Source organism: Salvia miltiorrhiza, chromosome 3, assembly GCF_028751815.1.
Source record: "Salvia miltiorrhiza cultivar Shanhuang (shh) chromosome 3, IMPLAD_Smil_shh, whole genome shotgun sequence".
Classification (NCBI taxonomy): Eukaryota; Viridiplantae; Streptophyta; class Magnoliopsida; order Lamiales; family Lamiaceae; genus Salvia; species Salvia miltiorrhiza.
Genome location: NC_080389.1, coordinates 1,494,622 through 1,514,171, shown reverse-complemented (window position 1 = coordinate 1,514,171; position 19,550 = coordinate 1,494,622). Strand labels below are relative to the sequence as shown.

General features: G+C 38.9%; 3 long non-coding RNA genes across 3 annotated transcripts; 1 reads left to right on the top strand and 2 right to left on the bottom strand.

Annotated features, from left to right (window-relative positions):
* Nucleotides 1–1,828: 1,828 nt before the first annotated feature.
* Nucleotides 1,829–3,054, bottom strand: LOC131017106 (uncharacterized). The gene is made up of 2 exons (XR_009099423.1): nt 2,661–3,054; nt 1,829–2,060 (listed from the first exon to the last, which is right to left on the bottom strand). It is a non-coding gene; the product is annotated as an uncharacterized LOC131017106 (long non-coding RNA).
* Nucleotides 3,055–7,703: 4,649 nt separating this feature from the next.
* Nucleotides 7,704–8,823, bottom strand: LOC131017105 (uncharacterized). Its single transcript, XR_009099422.1, has 2 exons — nt 8,536–8,823; nt 7,704–7,935 (listed from the first exon to the last, which is right to left on the bottom strand). It is a non-coding gene; the product is annotated as an uncharacterized LOC131017105 (long non-coding RNA).
* Nucleotides 8,824–16,892: 8,069 nt separating this feature from the next.
* Nucleotides 16,893–17,882, top strand: LOC131017019 (uncharacterized). The gene is made up of 2 exons (XR_009099330.1): nt 16,893–17,203; nt 17,673–17,882. It is a non-coding gene; the product is annotated as an uncharacterized LOC131017019 (long non-coding RNA).
* The last annotated feature ends 1,668 nt before the right edge of the window (nt 17,883–19,550 follow it).

Below are 19,550 nucleotides of genomic sequence, written 5' to 3'. Positions count from 1 at the left end.
TGTTGGGGCATTGCGTGGAGTAGTGACCTTTTCGGCCACAATTGTAACAACCGTTAGTTCCAGCCCGACAGACACTCCTATGCATCTTACCGCAATTTGGGCAAGGTGAAATTCCTCTCTGACTTTGGCTACCCCCAGTTGACTCGAGTTTAGTCTGTGCCTCGTGCCTTGGTTGAATAAACTGTTCGGCCCGTTCATATTCTTGCCATACTCGCTTATTAATCGGATTGATATTGTCTTCATTGTTGTCCCACTTGCGCTTCCCTTTGAGGGTATGCGAAGCTGTTGGTGGATCCTTTGACGTTGAGATCAACAGTGGGGCTGACTTGTCTGACGGCATTGCAGCTTCAATGTCAAGTGCCCTGTTTAGAGACTCCGTGTATGAGAGTCCTCCGTGGCTTGCTAGGGCCATCCTGATTTCGTACCGCAGTCCGGCACAAAATTTCTCTGCCATCTTCTCCTCTGTGTCCACTTGTTGTGGAGCAAACCTCGACAGGTTGCAGAATTCCTTGTCGTATTCAACCACAGATTTCTTTTCTTGCTTCAACTCGTAGAACTCAGCTTCTTTCTTCTTCCTATAGCTTTTCGGAATATATTTATCATATAATCCTGTCTTAAAATCTTCCCAAGTATAACTTGCCCATTGTTCAGGTGTCAGAACTTTTCGTCGTGCTTCCCACCAGAAGTCAGCCGATCCTGTTAGTTGGAAAGAGACGCAAGATAGGCGCTCCTCATCAGTACAACGTAGGAAGTTGAAAATGCGTTCCATTGCACGCACCCAAATCTCAGCTTCAGCCGGTTCACTCGTTCCGTCAAACGTAGGTGGGTTCTGCCTTAAAAAGAGTTATTCGACTCTCCTAGTTGGGGGCGGAGGGGATGGGTTATGTCCTTGAGCATCTTGTGGTTCTTCTGGTACATCGTTACGGTTTCTGCGATTGTTATTGTTTCTCGCAGGGCGTCCTCTCTTAGGCGGCATTCTGATAGCAGGGATATGTCAATTAGTACACTCTAGCATAATCTAATACAAACCTCAAAAGAATTCTTGTAAAGGTCAACTTATTCTAACTTGTAAACAAGTCATAACTCCAATGACAACATTGATGTAGTAAGCTTTAAGGGTCCTTAGCATCTCAAATCCATGAGTCATAACAATTCTTAAGCATATAATATCACATCATCTAAACTGGATACTTAGGCATAAGTCATGGAGATTTATAGCGGCTATAAAATCATGAGCTTAAGAATTATTCTATACGTATCACTTATCTTGCTGCCTTCACTATAGCCACCAAAAGATACAATCTAATTTCTTCTATGTTTGCTTCTATGTTCTGTATTAGTGGTGATCTCATATCTTAATAGCTCTATGTTCATAGGGATTCATTCCATAGGCATACTTAATCGCACTTGCGTAAATCATTTCATTCAATAACAACATAACAAAGCTATTGCCAGTTACTAACTTTGCTATTACGATAATTCTCACTTTTTGTGAACATTAACTCAAGCTTGGAAGAGCATACCATTCTGCTTCGTTGAGTGTGATGCGATGAAGTGCTGAGCTTTGTCGATTGAACTCTAGACACTTTAGTGATCCATTCTAAGTTTGGCTTAAATAAACTCTTAGGCTCAGAGCAAACGAACTGCTCTGATACCACTCTGTCACGACCGGCCTTAATTAAGGATAATTAATCCGGGAAAACCATGACTGGGGAAGGGAAATTAAGAAGCGGGTTGAGAAAGGGGCGCATAAAAGAATACTCAAAGGACTTGAATACGCGTGAAATATTCCTTAAAAAGGAAAAAGGCATAGGTCGCATAAAAAGGGTACTCAAAGAACTTGTATACGCGTTATATTCCTTAAAAGGAAAAAGGCATCGTTAGGGGCTTGGCTAAAACATTATCAGAGTTTGCAACGGAAGGTGTAACTGAAATAATCAGTGTTTACAGCGGAATGCATAACTGAGATACATGTATGAAGACATATATCCTTTCTGAGCCTACTTTAAGTTCAACAAAAACTCCACTCAGCAACACTTCATCGCCCATCACAACTCAACCTGCACAAACATAAACATACGAAGGGCTGAGTACAAGAGTACTCAGTGGGCAGTGCCAAGCATATAACATAACATCATTAACAATTTCACAATATCGCATAAGAGGCATGAGTTTCTTTCATATCCTTTGCTCATTAAACATTTCCAAATTCATAAATAGCATAAGGGCATTCTTCATCATTAACAATCATAAACACGCATCGTGTCGTGGAGAAGGCCTTCCCCAACGAACACGGGCATCGCGCCGTGAAGGGGGCCTCCCTCAGCGGTCACGGCATCGTACTATTGAGGGAGGCCTCCCCCAATAGACGCTGTAACACTGGCATACTGGCATACTGGCATCGCGCCGCGAGAGAGGCCTCTCTCAGCGGACACGGGCATCGCGCCGTGAGGAAGGCCCTCCTCAGCGGACACGGCATCGTACTGTTGAGGGAGGCCTCCCCCAACAGACGCAAGCATCAAATATAAGCATAAACTTATCAGCGTAAAACATTCAAGCGTAAATAAGCGTAATAAAGCATATCACACTTGAAGATCCAATTTGCATTTTAAAGCATAACACTTGCATAGCATTTTATTTACGCGTAAGAAATTGCCCACCTGATAGCAAAGTTTTGCTAAGGTACTGTGACTTCTTGAATAGTTCTTACTCTCGCGCTTGACCTTAATCATGAGAATGTAAAATAAGACATTGCCTCGAGGAAAATTCTCAATTAATGAGAAAGCGTAATTAACTATGCATGAATCTGGTATGCATGAACTAATCTTTTGAGCGATAATTGGGAATTCTACTATTAATCCTCATTAATAGATTTAGCTAATTCTCGTCTAGCGCGGTCGAATAAAACTGTGATTCTTCCTTCCTCATCGGAATATTCTAGTCGTGAAATAAACCTCGCATTTGTACTTGATTGAAAAAAATGACTAACTCGGCTTTAAACGAAGTGTGACCTTGTAGAAATTATCGGGCTTTTCGATAGAAACATAATTACTAATATAATCTCAAATAATTAATAGGCTCAAAAGAGATTAGCCAATTAATTAAATAAAAAGAGTAGCTTAACTCAAATAAATAATGGCAGCTCAAAATAATAATTTGACCTTAAGGAAACAATAATATAAGCTCAATAATTAAGAGGCTCAACAAGGCAGCCTGATAATTAATTAAGTAGAAGTGGGCCTGAATAAATAGTACGAAAGCCCAATCGAAATAATTCATTGGCTTAAGTAATTAAATAAATCTTGGCCCAATGAATAAATAATGAATAGCTGGGCTAAGTTAAATAAGTACGCAAGGCCCAGCTGCAATTAAATAAGCCTCGGCCCAAAGAAATAAAATAATAAGGCCGATATTAAAATAAGGTCTGTTGGGCTCAAATAAATAAATCATGTAAAGCCCAACTAAATAAAATTTCAGTCCATAATTTAAAATTAGCCCAAGAATAGAATGAATTATTCTGAGCTTAAAATTAAATAAAACTCGGCCCAAGTGATGAATTAAACTGGCCCAATAAAATATAAATGGGATTAGAATAATAACCCATCATAAATATATGCATCAGCCCAACTCCTTAAATTAATTCAAGCCCAATAGAAATAATGAGAAGGGCCAATTAAATAAAAGACTGGCCCAACAACTTAAGCCCATTCACTCTTTCCTTCTACATTTTCGGCCCAATAGCCAAATAAAATGGCAAGCCCAAACAAATTTAGCCCAACACTTCCTTATTTCCTCCATTCGGTCCTTCTCTCTGGCACGCCTCTCTCTTTTCTAAAGGAGCCGCTTGCTCTCTCTTTTCTCAAAGAAACACACACACAGACGCACATCTCCCATCTCACGCGATCTGCCGCCGCCGCCTAAGACCCGCGAAGGATCCGGCGAGCCAGTCGGTCGTCGCCACAGTTCTTCCCGACGCCTCTCATCTTCTCTCAATTTAGATACTCTCTTCGGTCCTCTCCCTATCTCTCCCTCTCGATCCGGCCTCAGCCGAGGCGGGTGCCACCGCTGTCACGCCCTTGTCTCGAATCCGGCGAGTCAGCCGGCGATGGTCGTACACGCCTCTCCTCTCGTCTCAACCATGAAAGGGAAGCAAAGCCCTAACTCTTTCCCTGAAGTTCAAACTGATTTTCTCCCTTAATAATCGATCGATTTCTGCTGCTCAAAACCGGTCTGCGTCGTTGCTGCTACGTTCCTCCCGGCGGCAGGTGAATGCCCGCTGATCCGCTGCTGTCCTTGGATCGTTGCTGCTGTTTGGGGTCCCGATGAGGTTGGGCGAGTTCGCCCTGTTCCGACCATCGTCGTCGTCATCGGGCAGTCGGCCCTTTCTCTCAAAGCTAAGTCTTTTTCTTACTCAATTATCTCGGTTCATGTTCAGTTGGTAATGGTCTGGGAAAAACTCTCATAGTTTGTTGTTCTAGAGTGCAGCCTGTTTGTGAAGTTTATACTTTCTATTGTACGAAATATCTAGGCTATTTGATGTAGATGAACTGTGATATGCTAGATATGGATGCAAACTGAATTGAATATTTGGGATATCAAATTACCTTGAGTATTTTGTGTTGGTAGCTGCTGTTGTTGATAATGAATTCAATGGGGAAGGAACTCTCGATACTTGGCAGTTGGCAGCAGGAATTAACTTCTCTTCATCTCCCTTTCTGGTGCTTAGTGTATGAGAGAAGGAATGAATGGAGGTGAATGGAGGAAGGTTGCTGCTGAATTGTTTGCTTGAAGAAGTGTTGGCTAGTAGCCTTCAAGAATCGAAGATGGTGGGGAGAATGTAGTGGAGGAAAGCAAAAGGTGGTGGGCAAAGGATTGTAGTGCACACTTTTCCTTTTCTTTTATCTTGCTTTGCAACATTTTGTTTTTTTAAAACTCTCTCTTTCGTGGTGGAACGTTTGTGCCAATTGAGTGGAGTTGGTGGTGATTATATAATTAGATAGTGGAGTTGGCCCAATCTAGAGATGATTTGAGAGTTGAATGTATGATCTTCTGGTGCAATCAATGACTAAAGTCGTTCCACAATAAAATAAAATTCTAGCAAATGTGAAAATCAAAAGGCTACTCTTCCAAGTAGCGGAAATGGCTGATGGAAAACGGCGGTGGTAATAATGCGTGTATAGTGTGATGTCCTAATTGTAAATAATAATAAATCTTCGTGTCTTGGTTACTCAGTGCATCTGCTATTTAATCGCGTGTTTGCAATCAAATACTGGCTTCTGCTCATTATTCGTGTATAAATTAAATACGTAGATTTAATTCACTTCACAAGCCATTTAATATCCAGATTAAATCCGTAGATTTAATCTGCGTTGCAGTCGGAATAATTCTCGACTTCAAATAGCACTAATAAAATATAACTGCTTCTGTTTTTCGATTAATAAATAACATGACTTTGCTAAGTCAGTTATAACTTGGAAATAATAATTATTGAATAGCTCAATAATCCTCATCGTGTTTTTCTCATGCGTTACAAAAGTATAAAGCTAAAATAATAACTCCGTCTCTGATAAAAAAAATCAGGACCATAAACTGGATTCATTTATAAAAATTGCATTTACTAGTTTTAATCATAATTAAAAGAGCGGGCTACTACATACTACCCCTCTTAACAAAAATTTCGTCCCGAAATTTGCATATCTCTGCTAAAACAGTTCGGGGTATTTTTCCTTCATCTTGTCTTCAAGTTCCCACGTAGCTTCTCTTGTCTGCGGTGTCTCCATAAGATTTTCACTGATGTGATTGAGGCTGATTTCGCAAGTGTCTACGTATTGTTGGCAAGGGGTGCGGGTGTTCTCAATTGCTGAACCTCGTTATCTGTTGGGGCATTGCGTGGAGTAGTGACCTTTTCGGCCACAATTGTAACAACCGTTAGTTCCAGCCCGACAGACACTCCTATGCATCTTACCGCAATTTGGGCAAGGTGAAATTCCTCTCTGACTTTGGCTACCCCCAGTTGACTCGAGTTTAGTCTGTGCCTCGTGCCTTGGTTGAATAAACTGTTCGGCCCGTTCATATTCTTGCCATACTCGCTTATTAATCGGATTGATATTGTCTTCATTGTTGTCCCACTTGCGCTTCCCTTTGAGGGTATGCGAAGCTGTTGGTGGATCCTTTGACGTTGAGATCAACAGTGGGGCTGACTTGTCTGACGGCATTGCAGCTTCAATGTCAAGTGCCCTGTTTAGAGACTCCGTGTATGAGAGTCCTCCGTGGCTTGCTAGGGCCATCCTGATTTCGTACCGCAGTCCGGCACAAAATTTCTCTGCCATCTTCTCCTCTGTGTCCACTTGTTGTGGAGCAAACCTCGACAGGTTGCAGAATTCCTTGTCGTATTCAACCACAGATTTCTTTTCTTGCTTCAACTCGTAGAACTCAGCTTCTTTCTTCTTCCTATAGCTTTTCGGAATATATTTATCATATAATCCTGTCTTAAAATCTTCCCAAGTATAACTTGCCCATTGTTCAGGTGTCAGAACTTTTCGTCGTGCTTCCCACCAGAAGTCAGCCGATCCTGTTAGTTGGAAAGAGACGCAAGATAGGCGCTCCTCATCAGTACAACGTAGGAAGTTGAAAATGCGTTCCATTGCACGCACCCAAATCTCAGCTTCAGCCGGTTCACTCGTTCCGTCAAACGTAGGTGGGTTCTGCCTTAAAAAGAGTTATTCGACTCTCCTAGTTGGGGGCGGAGGGGATGGGTTATGTCCTTGAGCATCTTGTGGTTCTTCTGGTACATCGTTACGGTTTCTGCGATTGTTATTGTTTCTCGCAGGGCGTCCTCTCTTAGGCGGCATTCTGATAGCAGGGATATGTCAATTAGTACACTCTAGCATAATCTAATACAAACCTCAAAAGAATTCTTGTAAAGGTCAACTTATTCTAACTTGTAAACAAGTCATAACTCCAATGACAACATTGATGTAGTAAGCTTTAAGGGTCCTTAGCATCTCAAATCCATGAGTCATAACAATTCTTAAGCATATAATATCACATCATCTAAACTGGATACTTAGGCATAAGTCATGGAGATTTATAGCGGCTATAAAATCATGAGCTTAAGAATTATTCTATACGTATCACTTATCTTGCTGCCTTCACTATAGCCACCAAAAGATACAATCTAATTTCTTCTATGTTTGCTTCTATGTTCTGTATTAGTGGTGATCTCATATCTTAATAGCTCTATGTTCATAGGGATTCATTCCATAGGCATACTTAATCGCACTTGCGTAAATCATTTCATTCAATAACAACATAACAAAGCTATTGCCAGTTACTAACTTTGCTATTACGATAATTCTCACTTTTTGTGAACATTAACTCAAGCTTGGAAGAGCATACCATTCTGCTTCGTTGAGTGTGATGCGATGAAGTGCTGAGCTTTGTCGATTGAACTCTAGACACTTTAGTGATCCATTCTAAGTTTGGCTTAAATAAACTCTTAGGCTCAGAGCAAACGAACTGCTCTGATACCACTCTGTCACGACCGGCCTTAATTAAGGATAATTAATCCGGGAAAACCATGACTGGGGAAGGGAAATTAAGAAGCGGGTTGAGAAAGGGGCGCATAAAAGAATACTCAAAGGACTTGAATACGCGTGAAATATTCCTTAAAAAGGAAAAAGGCATAGGTCGCATAAAAAGGGTACTCAAAGAACTTGTATACGCGTTATATTCCTTAAAAGGAAAAAGGCATCGTTAGGGGCTTGGCTAAAACATTATCAGAGTTTGCAACGGAAGGTGTAACTGAAATAATCAGTGTTTACAGCGGAATGCATAACTGAGATACATGTATGAAGACATATATCCTTTCTGAGCCTACTTTAAGTTCAACAAAAACTCCACTCAGCAACACTTCATCGCCCATCACAACTCAACCTGCACAAACATAAACATACGAAGGGCTGAGTACAAGAGTACTCAGTGGGCAGTGCCAAGCATATAACATAACATCATTAACAATTTCACAATATCGCATAAGAGGCATGAGTTTCTTTCATATCCTTTGCTCATTAAACATTTCCAAATTCATAAATAGCATAAGGGCATTCTTCATCATTAACAATCATAAACACGCATCGTGTCGTGGAGAAGGCCTTCCCCAACGAACACGGGCATCGCGCCGTGAAGGGGGCCTCCCTCAGCGGTCACGGCATCGTACTATTGAGGGAGGCCTCCCCCAATAGACGCTGTAACACTGGCATACTGGCATACTGGCATCGCGCCGCGAGAGAGGCCTCTCTCAGCGGACACGGGCATCGCGCCGTGAGGAAGGCCCTCCTCAGCGGACACGGCATCGTACTGTTGAGGGAGGCCTCCCCCAACAGACGCAAGCATCAAATATAAGCATAAACTTATCAGCGTAAAACATTCAAGCGTAAATAAGCGTAATAAAGCATATCACACTTGAAGATCCAATTTGCATTTTAAAGCATAACACTTGCATAGCATTTTATTTACGCGTAAGAAATTGCCCACCTGATAGCAAAGTTTTGCTAAGGTACTGTGACTTCTTGAATAGTTCTTACTCTCGCGCTTGACCTTAATCATGAGAATGTAAAATAAGACATTGCCTCGAGGAAAATTCTCAATTAATGAGAAAGCGTAATTAACTATGCATGAATCTGGTATGCATGAACTAATCTTTTGAGCGATAATTGGGAATTCTACTATTAATCCTCATTAATAGATTTAGCTAATTCTCGTCTAGCGCGGTCGAATAAAACTGTGATTCTTCCTTCCTCATCGGAATATTCTAGTCGTGAAATAAACCTCGCATTTGTACTTGATTGAAAAAAATGACTAACTCGGCTTTAAAAGAAAGTGTGACCTTGTAGAAATTATCGGGCTTTTCGATAGAAACATAATTACTAATATAATCTCAAATAATTAATAGGCTCAAAAGAGATTAGCCAATTAATTAAATAAAAAGAGTAGCTTAACTCAAATAAATAATGGCAGCTCAAAATAATAATTTGACCTTAAGGAAACAATAATATAAGCTCAATAATTAAGAGGCTCAACAAGGCAGCCTGATAATTAATTAAGTAGAAGTGGGCCTGAATAAATAGTACGAAAGCCCAATCGAAATAATTCATTGGCTTAAGTAATTAAATAAATCTTGGCCCAATGAATAAATAATGAATAGCTGGGCTAAGTTAAATAAGTACGCAAGGCCCAGCTGCAATTAAATAAGCCTCGGCCCAAAGAAATAAAATAATAAGGCCGATATTAAAATAAGGTCTGTTGGGCTCAAATAAATAAATCATGTAAAGCCCAACTAAATAAAATTTCAGTCCATAATTTAAAATTAGCCCAAGAATAGAATGAATTATTCTGAGCTTAAAATTAAATAAAACTCGGCCCAAGTGATGAATTAAACTGGCCCAATAAAATATAAATGGGATTAGAATAATAACCCATCATAAATATATGCATCAGCCCAACTCCTTAAATTAATTCAAGCCCAATAGAAATAATGAGAAGGGCCAATTAAATAAAAGACTGGCCCAACAACTTAAGCCCATTCACTCTTTCCTTCTACATTTTCGGCCCAATAGCCAAATAAAATGGCAAGCCCAAACAAATTTAGCCCAACACTTCCTTATTTCCTCCATTCGGTCCTTCTCTCTGGCACGCCTCTCTCTTTTCTAAAGGAGCCGCTTGCTCTCTCTTTTCTCAAAGAAACACACACACAGACGCACATCTCCCATCTCACGCGATCTGCCGCCGCCGCCTAAGACCCGCGAAGGATCCGGCGAGCCAGTCGGTCGTCGCCACAGTTCTTCCCGACGCCTCTCATCTTCTCTCAATTTAGATACTCTCTTCGGTCCTCTCCCTATCTCTCCCTCTCGATCCGGCCTCAGCCGAGGCGGGTGCCACCGCTGTCACGCCCTTGTCTCGAATCCGGCGAGTCAGCCGGCGATGGTCGTACACGCCTCTCCTCTCGTCTCAACCATGAAAGGGAAGCAAAGCCCTAACTCTTTCCCTGAAGTTCAAACTGATTTTCTCCCTTAATAATCGATCGATTTCTGCTGCTCAAAACCGGTCTGCGTCGTTGCTGCTACGTTCCTCCCGGCGGCAGGTGAATGCCCGCTGATCCGCTGCTGTCCTTGGATCGTTGCTGCTGTTTGGGGTCCCGATGAGGTTGGGCGAGTTCGCCCTGTTCCGACCATCGTCGTCGTCATCGGGCAGTCGGCCCTTTCTCTCAAAGCTAAGTCTTTTTCTTACTCAATTATCTCGGTTCATGTTCAGTTGGTAATGGTCTGGGAAAAACTCTCATAGTTTGTTGTTCTAGAGTGCAGCCTGTTTGTGAAGTTTATACTTTCTATTGTACGAAATATCTAGGCTATTTGATGTAGATGAACTGTGATATGCTAGATATGGATGCAAACTGAATTGAATATTTGGGATATCAAATTACCTTGAGTATTTTGTGTTGGTAGCTGCTGTTGTTGATAATGAATTCAATGGGGAAGGAACTCTCGATACTTGGCAGTTGGCAGCAGGAATTAACTTCTCTTCATCTCCCTTTCTGGTGCTTAGTGTATGAGAGAAGGAATGAATGGAGGTGAATGGAGGAAGGTTGCTGCTGAATTGTTTGCTTGAAGAAGTGTTGGCTAGTAGCCTTCAAGAATCGAAGATGGTGGGGAGAATGTAGTGGAGGAAAGCAAAAGGTGGTGGGCAAAGGATTGTAGTGCACACTTTTCCTTTTCTTTTATCTTGCTTTGCAACATTTTGTTTTTTTAAAACTCTCTCTTTCGTGGTGGAACGTTTGTGCCAATTGAGTGGAGTTGGTGGTGATTATATAATTAGATAGTGGAGTTGGCCCAATCTAGAGATGATTTGAGAGTTGAATGTATGATCTTCTGGTGCAATCAATGACTAAAGTCGTTCCACAATAAAATAAAATTCTAGCAAATGTGAAAATCAAAAGGCTACTCTTCCAAGTAGCGGAAATGGCTGATGGAAAACGGCGGTGGTAATAATGCGTGTATAGTGTGATGTCCTAATTGTAAATAATAATAAATCTTCGTGTCTTGGTTACTCAGTGCATCTGCTATTTAATCGCGTGTTTGCAATCAAATACTGGCTTCTGCTCATTATTCGTGTATAAATTAAATACGTAGATTTAATTCACTTCACAAGCCATTTAATATCCAGATTAAATCCGTAGATTTAATCTGCGTTGCAGTCGGAATAATTCTCGACTTCAAGTAGCACTAATAAAATATAACTGCTTCTGTTTTTCGATTAATAAATAACATGACTTTGCTAAGTCAGTTATAACTTGGAAATAATAATTATTGAATAGCTCAATAATCCTCATCGTGTTTTTCTCATGCGTTACAAAAGTATAAAGCTAAAATAATAACTCCGTCTCTGATAAAAAAAATCAGGACCATAAACTGGATTCATTTATAAAAATTGCATTTACTAGTTTTAATCATAATTAAAAGAGCGGGCTACTACACATCTACAGCCCAAGACTTTGTTTTTATAAGACTCAGCCTTCTGTTTGGATTATTATTGATTTATAAACTGTTGTAACTAGATGTATTCTGTAGATGTTAAAGAAAATTGATGTTATCTCTGCTATTCTTGATTACCATCTATGAGTGATTACTGAGTTGAAGGAAGAATACTACCTGCTTGTTTGCTGTGATGACTGCTGGGGATGATTTATGCTTTTGGGATGGATATTTACTTTACTGTTTGGAGTTTGCAGAATGGGGAAAAATAAGATTTATGGTAACTCATCGTATTTATACTCGTTTGAGTCGGTTTGAGGGATTTGGCTGAGTGTAAAATTGAGAGCTGAGTGTAAAGTTGGAAGATACGTGTAGTATCAAGCTCTACGTGTTCATTCAAGGAGCTAATTTGTTCTAATGAATTTTAACTGCTAACTAAAGCTCATTAGAAAAATAACTGATTCTCTAATATAACTATGAGGCATTGGGCTTTATATTATTACATCAGCCTCTTGGCCCAAGTGATAACCATTGGCCCATCTGAACTGAATTCATATATATAACATTGGGCTTTGGTTATAAAACAAAATTACTAGCCCAAACAATAATATTATTGGGCGTCTTTTTATAATAAAACTCTTAGCCCAGTTAAAAGGCTTATTGGGATTCATCTTAAAACTGAATTCATATATAATAACTTGGGCTCGACTACTCCAGCCCAAAATAACTATTGGGCTTTCTACTCTTACACAACTTTTGGCCCATTTATCCATAATTGTTGGGCTTTTTGCATAAAATCCTATCAACCTTAAAATCATGAAATACTCGGGCTTCTATGATTTTAAAAAAAATCTCGATATAATCTGCTCGTTAAATAACTAAGTTCAGGTTTTGCATAAAAATTGAGACTTCTCTTTCTTCTTTAAAATCATAGAAAACAATATTAATAATATATATACTGTGGTGAAAATGCTGGGTGTTACATCCTCTCCCCCTTAAAAAAAATTTCGTCCTCGAAATTTGCGTACCTAGTTGAACAACTTTAGGTGTTTCTTGTCTTCAAGCTCTCATGTTGCTTTATGTTGCCCGTAATATCTCCACAAGAAACACATCAATGCGATTGACTGATTCCTTAAATCCTATGTCTTTCAATTCAAGATAATTTCTGTTCTCTTTTCATAGATCTAGTCTGGCTAAGTATTATCTCATCCTGATGAATTACGTGTTTGAGGTTGAACACGTATTTTCTTAGTTGTGTTACATGGAATACATAATGAGCACTACTGAAACTCGGGGGTAGAGCTACTTTATATGCAACAAGACCTATCTTTTCTAAAGTGTTACATGGTTCTTTAGATGTGGGCTTCAATCTTCCTTTCTTATCGAATCTGTGCATTCTTTTAGAATGTAGAGCTTTAAGGAAATCTCTGTCCCCCAGTTTCAAAAATTTAACTCAAATCGACGAGTGTCTGCATAAAATTTCTATCGATCTTGATCCTTCTTGAACAGTTGTTGAATTTGTTGGATAAGTGTAACCGTTTCTTCAACTGCATCAGATCCCAGCACCTTTTCTTCCACCTATCTCATCTCAATATAGTGAGGACTGACATTTCCTTACATAAAGTGCTCTATAGGTGTCAACAACTGTTGCCCGAAACTAGTATTCTAGGAAAACTCAATGGGTAGCAAAGCTTATTCCCAATTTGTTCCTCGATCCAATACAATAGTTCATATCACATTTTCCAGGGTCTAAATAGTTCTCTCAAAGTGACCATCTATTGTTTGTGAATGAAATATTGTTTCAAAATTTAGCTGAGTTATGAAAACGGAAAGATCATATGAAATCTGGGTTGAGGTGTCAAAAAGGGTTATGAAACTTAGGCTGCAAGAACTGGATTATCCAACACACAAGTTGGAACTAGCAGCAATGATATTATGGAACAAAGTGTAAAATTTAGACAAATCACAAAAGTTTAAAATGCTTATTCGAGCAAAAGATCTAGATATGAGGCAAAAGATAGCTCGAATTAATAAAAGATTATGATTGTGAATAAATTATCATCCATGAAAAGCTAATAAAGTGTGGATGCTTTGAGTAGAAAAATTTAAGTTAACTAAGGAATTCTCCTTACCCATAAAGAAAAATTCTCATCAAGGATTTTAAAAGGTTGTAATTAGAAGTGGTTCTACCACTGCAAACTATAGAAGCTGTAATTGCAATGTTAACAACTCATGATTTGAGAATCAAAATTCTTACGGTAACAAGAGAAAATGACAGGTACAAAATTATGGGTAAGGAATAGAAGGGATTGATAATTCCCAAGAAGTTCGGGGTAAAGCTATCTTGTTTGAGAAAAGATTATGTATACTCAACAAAGAATAGTTGAGAAATGAAATCAAAAGTTAAGCTCATGTATGCTAGATATTGCATACCCAGGAAACACTAAAATATATCAAGATCTCAAACAAAACTTTGGTGGAAAGAAATAGAAATGAAATATAGCTTTGGTTCTAGAAACATGTTTGGCTTGCCAACAAGTAAGGCACTACCTCGAAAACCTTATGAGAAATTCTAACCATTATCTATGTCAATCTTATAAGGTGCATATCGAGATATGTCACGAAACTCATGATCATATTTAGCTACGGTCTTCTTTCCTTGCTTTAAATTGCTAAATTTCGTCTCCTTTTTACCGACGATAGTTTCTGGAAACAAATTCTTCAAAAATACTTCTATGAACTAACCCCAAATAAGATTCTCTAATCGCTCGAGGGTAGATATCTTCTGCTTCGTCTCCCACTCATAGTCAGTTGATCCTTGTAGTTGAAATAACATACAAGAAGGCACTCTTGATCATTGCATCTAAGAAAGCGAAACTCGCGAAACTCTACTATAAACAGGGGAATTTTGACGATAAAAAACTTCCGAAATTCGTCTTTCAAGTTGATGGAGATGAGTAGGTCTCTAAATTATTCGCATGGCAGATGGCAGATTTCCATTGCTTCTTTGAGACATCATGCCGAGTAAATACACAAATTCCCAAAATTAAGCTTTCATCCCATCAATAAGGTCAAACTACTACTTAACTATAAATCAGCTAAGTTATAAAACTCATATACTAAAATTAAACCATCTAAGCAATTAAAGCTCAACAGCCTAGTAAATGACCACTTTGATCATTTCATATCATGGGAAAAATTTGCCTCAACGAGTTCTCATACAAAAGATGAGAATATACGTTGCAAAAAGGCTCTTAGTACTAATTGCGATGTCCTAACTGCATAACATCACTACTAGTACTAGGTTACAGTGCCACTGACATAACTCGCTACTGTATCATCTAACTGTCTATATCTGCATCCATACAATGTATAGATATACGTACACACCATCATCTAAAAGATTTTCATTGCTAAACAACAAATGAAAATCCCCCACATATCAAGATACAAGTATTAAAATATGAACAACACTTTATCCGTTCAAGAAGTTCATACTAGTAGAGGATACTCATAAATAACCATGTTATTCATATTCACTCACTTGTAAACATGTAAACTTCTCCGAATACTAGTTTCTTCCAAAATTGCAATATTAATAACTTTCTTGCAAAATTGCAATATTAATAACTCAAACTCTTTCAAAACTGTAAATTGATACTTTAAAACGCTGAAAATCCATACCTGGCTAAGCTGGATGAGATGGAGAGCAGAGCTTTTACTATATTACTCATACTAGTCCAAAGATTCAAATTTAGACTAGACTCAAAGGAATATTTAGGCTCAGAGCAAACGATCTGCTCTGATACCACTTTGTCACAACCCGACCTAAGCTAGTGAATAGTTAAGTCGGGAAAAAGGTGTGACTGAAAACAAAATAAGAAAATGAAAACGAAAATAGATCTCAATAAAAATCACTAACCTGCTTAAACAATAATTTACCAAAATATTTGGTAATCATAAACAACACATCAGTAAAGTAAAACGCACTAAGCGTTGCAGCGGAATAGCTTAAGTGGATTACATGTATGAAGACATGGAATCCTGAGCCTAATTTAGTACTTATATATCAAAAGCTTTGCTCTGCTGACATCCATCTACATCACAGCTTAACCTGCACATTTAGAAAACATATGCAGGGCTGAGTACTAAAAAGGTACTCAATGGTCACATGCCGAAATAACTTGAAAGATTGCTCTTAGAGCTATAAATTGAACTTGCCATCTCAAGCATCACACAGGAGTTTTACTTAAATAACCTGTGCACGCAAAACTGTAAAACTTTCATGTAATTATCATAAACTTCACATGCGTCTGCAGACATACTTCTTTGTACTCTACCATATCCGCAATGATAACTGTGTGCCGAGAAGGTGGCCACCTTCTACGGTCACTGACCGGCCGATACGCTAAACCGGCTCACGGTCTTAGACCGGCCGATACGCTAAACCAGCTCACGGACCTAGACCGGCCGATACGCTAAACCGGCTCGCGGTCCTAGGCCGGCCGATATGCTTGATCGGCTCACGGTCCCTTGTGTACACTAATCCTGTCTAACATCTGGATAGAACAGGATCCGAATTCGATTACTTCTGGTGCCAGATAGGTATCATACAAGCTCATAAAAGTTTTGGCAAGTCAATAACTTTAATATAACTTTATTCATGTAAACATCATGAAATAGTGTGTACTTCAGATTTTGAGTTTAGAAAGCCCACCTGATCGTGGTCTGACGACACAAGTAACTCTGAACTAATGCTTTACTTCTTTGCCCTTGTATTTGACCTTCAGTATAAATACTGACTAATAAATAATGAGAACATGATGTGAAATTTATTTAGAGAATATTTATGTTGGTTTTAAGGTGATGGTTCTACTTAAAATCTTGGCATGAAGACAAGTTGCTATTTTGCAAACTTATCAACAAATCTCAATATAGACTTAAACTGCGATGATCATAATCCTGGCATTAATCATAACTTTACTTACACTAATGAAATAAATAATTATTTACTTAGGGACAATATAAATCCCTTCTTTTCCTCTTCTTTAAAGAATATAATTTCGAAATAATCTAATGTCTAATTTATGCATAATTAGACTGGATAATAGCATAAATTAATCAATCAAACTAAATTTTAGTTAATAGCTAATAATCCCTCGTATAAGATTATTAAGCTCAAACTAATAAACTACTACTCAGTTCAATTAAAACAATCCTATTACCTAATTAATCAAAAGCCCAACAGATAGTCACTTAACTTAGCCCATTAGAGAATTAATAGGCTCCTCAAAATTAACCTGAGCCCAATTAAACAAATTAACTATTTTCTGATTTAATAAGCAATTTAGAATTTTAGAAAACATTTTAATTCTTCTTCCTTAACTCATTCAATTCTCTTTTATTCTGAACAGAACTCTTTTCTCTCTCTCTCTCTGCTCTCTACCGCCCCTCTCTGTCCCTCTCTTTCCCGGCGAGCGTCGCCGGCCTTTACGGCCTCCGGCGCGGCGAGGTCGGCCTCTTCTCTTCCCCCTTTTTTTCCTTCCATTTCTTCTCCTCTTTCTCCTGAATTTAGAATAGATCTAGGGTTTCTAAATTTCCTGAAGTTTGTTCCTCCGGTGAACTCCGCCACTGCCGCCGCCGTGCTCGTCGCGCCGCCACCCCCTCTGATTCAGGTAAGCCTCCCCATCTCTCTTTCTCCTTTTCTTTCTTCCTTTCTCTGCTCCTCTATCTCGATCTCTCTCTCTTTTCTGGTCAGGCCGCGGCGGCCGCTGCGAGCCGCGACAGCGCATGCAGCGCCGGTGGTCGCCGCCGCCCTGCACTCCCCTCTCTCCCTCCAACTCGTTCTATCCGTCTCTTTCTATTTCACTCTCTATCTCCCTGGTTTAATCTCCCTCTCTATTTCTCTCTCTGCTGTCAGTAGCCACCACGGCCGCCGTGGCGCCGGCGACCACCGCTGCCAGCCGTGCCTCCGCTGCGGTGGCTCGCGGCTGCTGCTGCTACTGCTATTTCCCCCCTTCTCCTTCTTCCTTCCATCTTCTCTATTTCCCAATTCAAAATCTCATTCCAGCAAACTTCCAATCTAATTTCTATTTCAGTTTTAACATCACAAACTAATAAATCTCAAACTATTTTCTGTTCCAGGAATCGGTGATTCAAGATGGTTTGAGATGGTTTCATCGGCAGTTCATCTACAGCCCAAGACTTTGTTTTTATAAGACTCAGCCTTCTGTTTGGATTATTATTGATTTATAAACTGTTGTAACTAGATGTATTCTGTAGATGTTAAAGAAAATTGATGTTATCTCTGCTATTCTTGATTACCATCTATGAGTGATTACTGAGTTGAAGGAAGAATACTACCTGCTTGTTTGCTGTGATGACTGCTGGGGATGATTTATGCTTTTGGGATGGATATTTACTTTACTGTTTGGAGTTTGCAGAATGGGGAAAAATAAGATTTATGGTAACTCATCGTATTTATACTCGTTTGAGTCGGTTTGAGGGATTTGGCTGAGTGTAAAATTGAGAGCTGAGTGTAAAGTTGGAAGATACGTGTAGTATCAAGCTCTACGTGTTCATTCAAGGAGCTAATTTGTTCTAATGAATTTTAACTGCTAACTAAAGCTCATTAGAAAAATAACTGATTCTCTAATATAACTATGAGGCATTGGGCTTTATATTATTACATCAGCCTCTTGGCCCAAGTGATAACCATTGGCCCATCTGAACTGAATTCATATATATAACATTGGGCTTTGGTTATAAAACAAAATTACTAGCCCAAACAATAATATTATTGGGCGTCTTTTTATAATAAAACTCTTAGCCCAGTTAAAAGGCTTATTGGGATTCATCTTAAAACTGAATTCATATATAATAACTTGGGCTCGACTACTCCAGCCCAAAATAACTATTGGGCTTTCTACTCTTACACAACTTTTGGCCCATTTATCCATAATTGTTGGGCTTTTTGCATAAAATCCTATCAACCTTAAAATCATGAAATACTCGGGCTTCTATGATTTTAAAAAAAATCTCGATATAATCTGCTCGTTAAATAACTAAGTTCAGGTTTTGCATAAAAATTGAGACTTCTCTTTCTTCTTTAAAATCATAGAAAACAATATTAATAATATATATACTGTGGTGAAAATGCTGGGTGTTACATCCTCTCCCCCTTAAAAAAAATTTCGTCCTCGAAATTTGCGTACCTAGTTGAACAACTTTAGGTGTTTCTTGTCTTCAAGCTCTCATGTTGCTTTATGTTGCCCGTAATATCTCCACAAGAAACACATCAATGCGATTGACTGATTCCTTAAATCCTATGTCTTTCAATTCAAGATAATTTCTGTTCTCTTTTCATAGATCTAGTCTGGCTAAGTATTATCTCATCCTGATGAATTACGTGTTTGAGGTTGAACACGTATTTTCTTAGTTGTGTTACATGGAATACATAATGAGCACTACTGAAACTCGGGGGTAGAGCTACTTTATATGCAACAAGACCTATCTTTTCTAAAGTGTTACATGGTTCTTTAGATGTGGGCTTCAATCTTCCTTTCTTATCGAATCTGTGCATTCTTTTAGAATGTAGAGCTTTAAGGAAATCTCTGTCCCCCAGTTTCAAAAATTTAACTCAAATCGACGAGTGTCTGCATAAAATTTCTATCGATCTTGATCCTTCTTGAACAGTTGTTGAATTTGTTGGATAAGTGTAACCGTTTCTTCAACTGCATCAGATCCCAGCACCTTTTCTTCCACCTATCTCATCTCAATATAGTGAGGACTGACATTTCCTTACATAAAGTGCTCTATAGGTGTCAACAACTGTTGCCCGAAACTAGTATTCTAGGAAAACTCAATGGGTAGCAAAGCTTATTCCCAATTTGTTCCTCGATCTAATACAATAGTTCATATCACATTTTCCAGGGTCTAAATAGTTCTCTCAAAGTGACCATCTATTGTTTGTGAATGAAATATTGTTTCAAAATTTAGCTGAGTTATGAAAACGGAAAGATC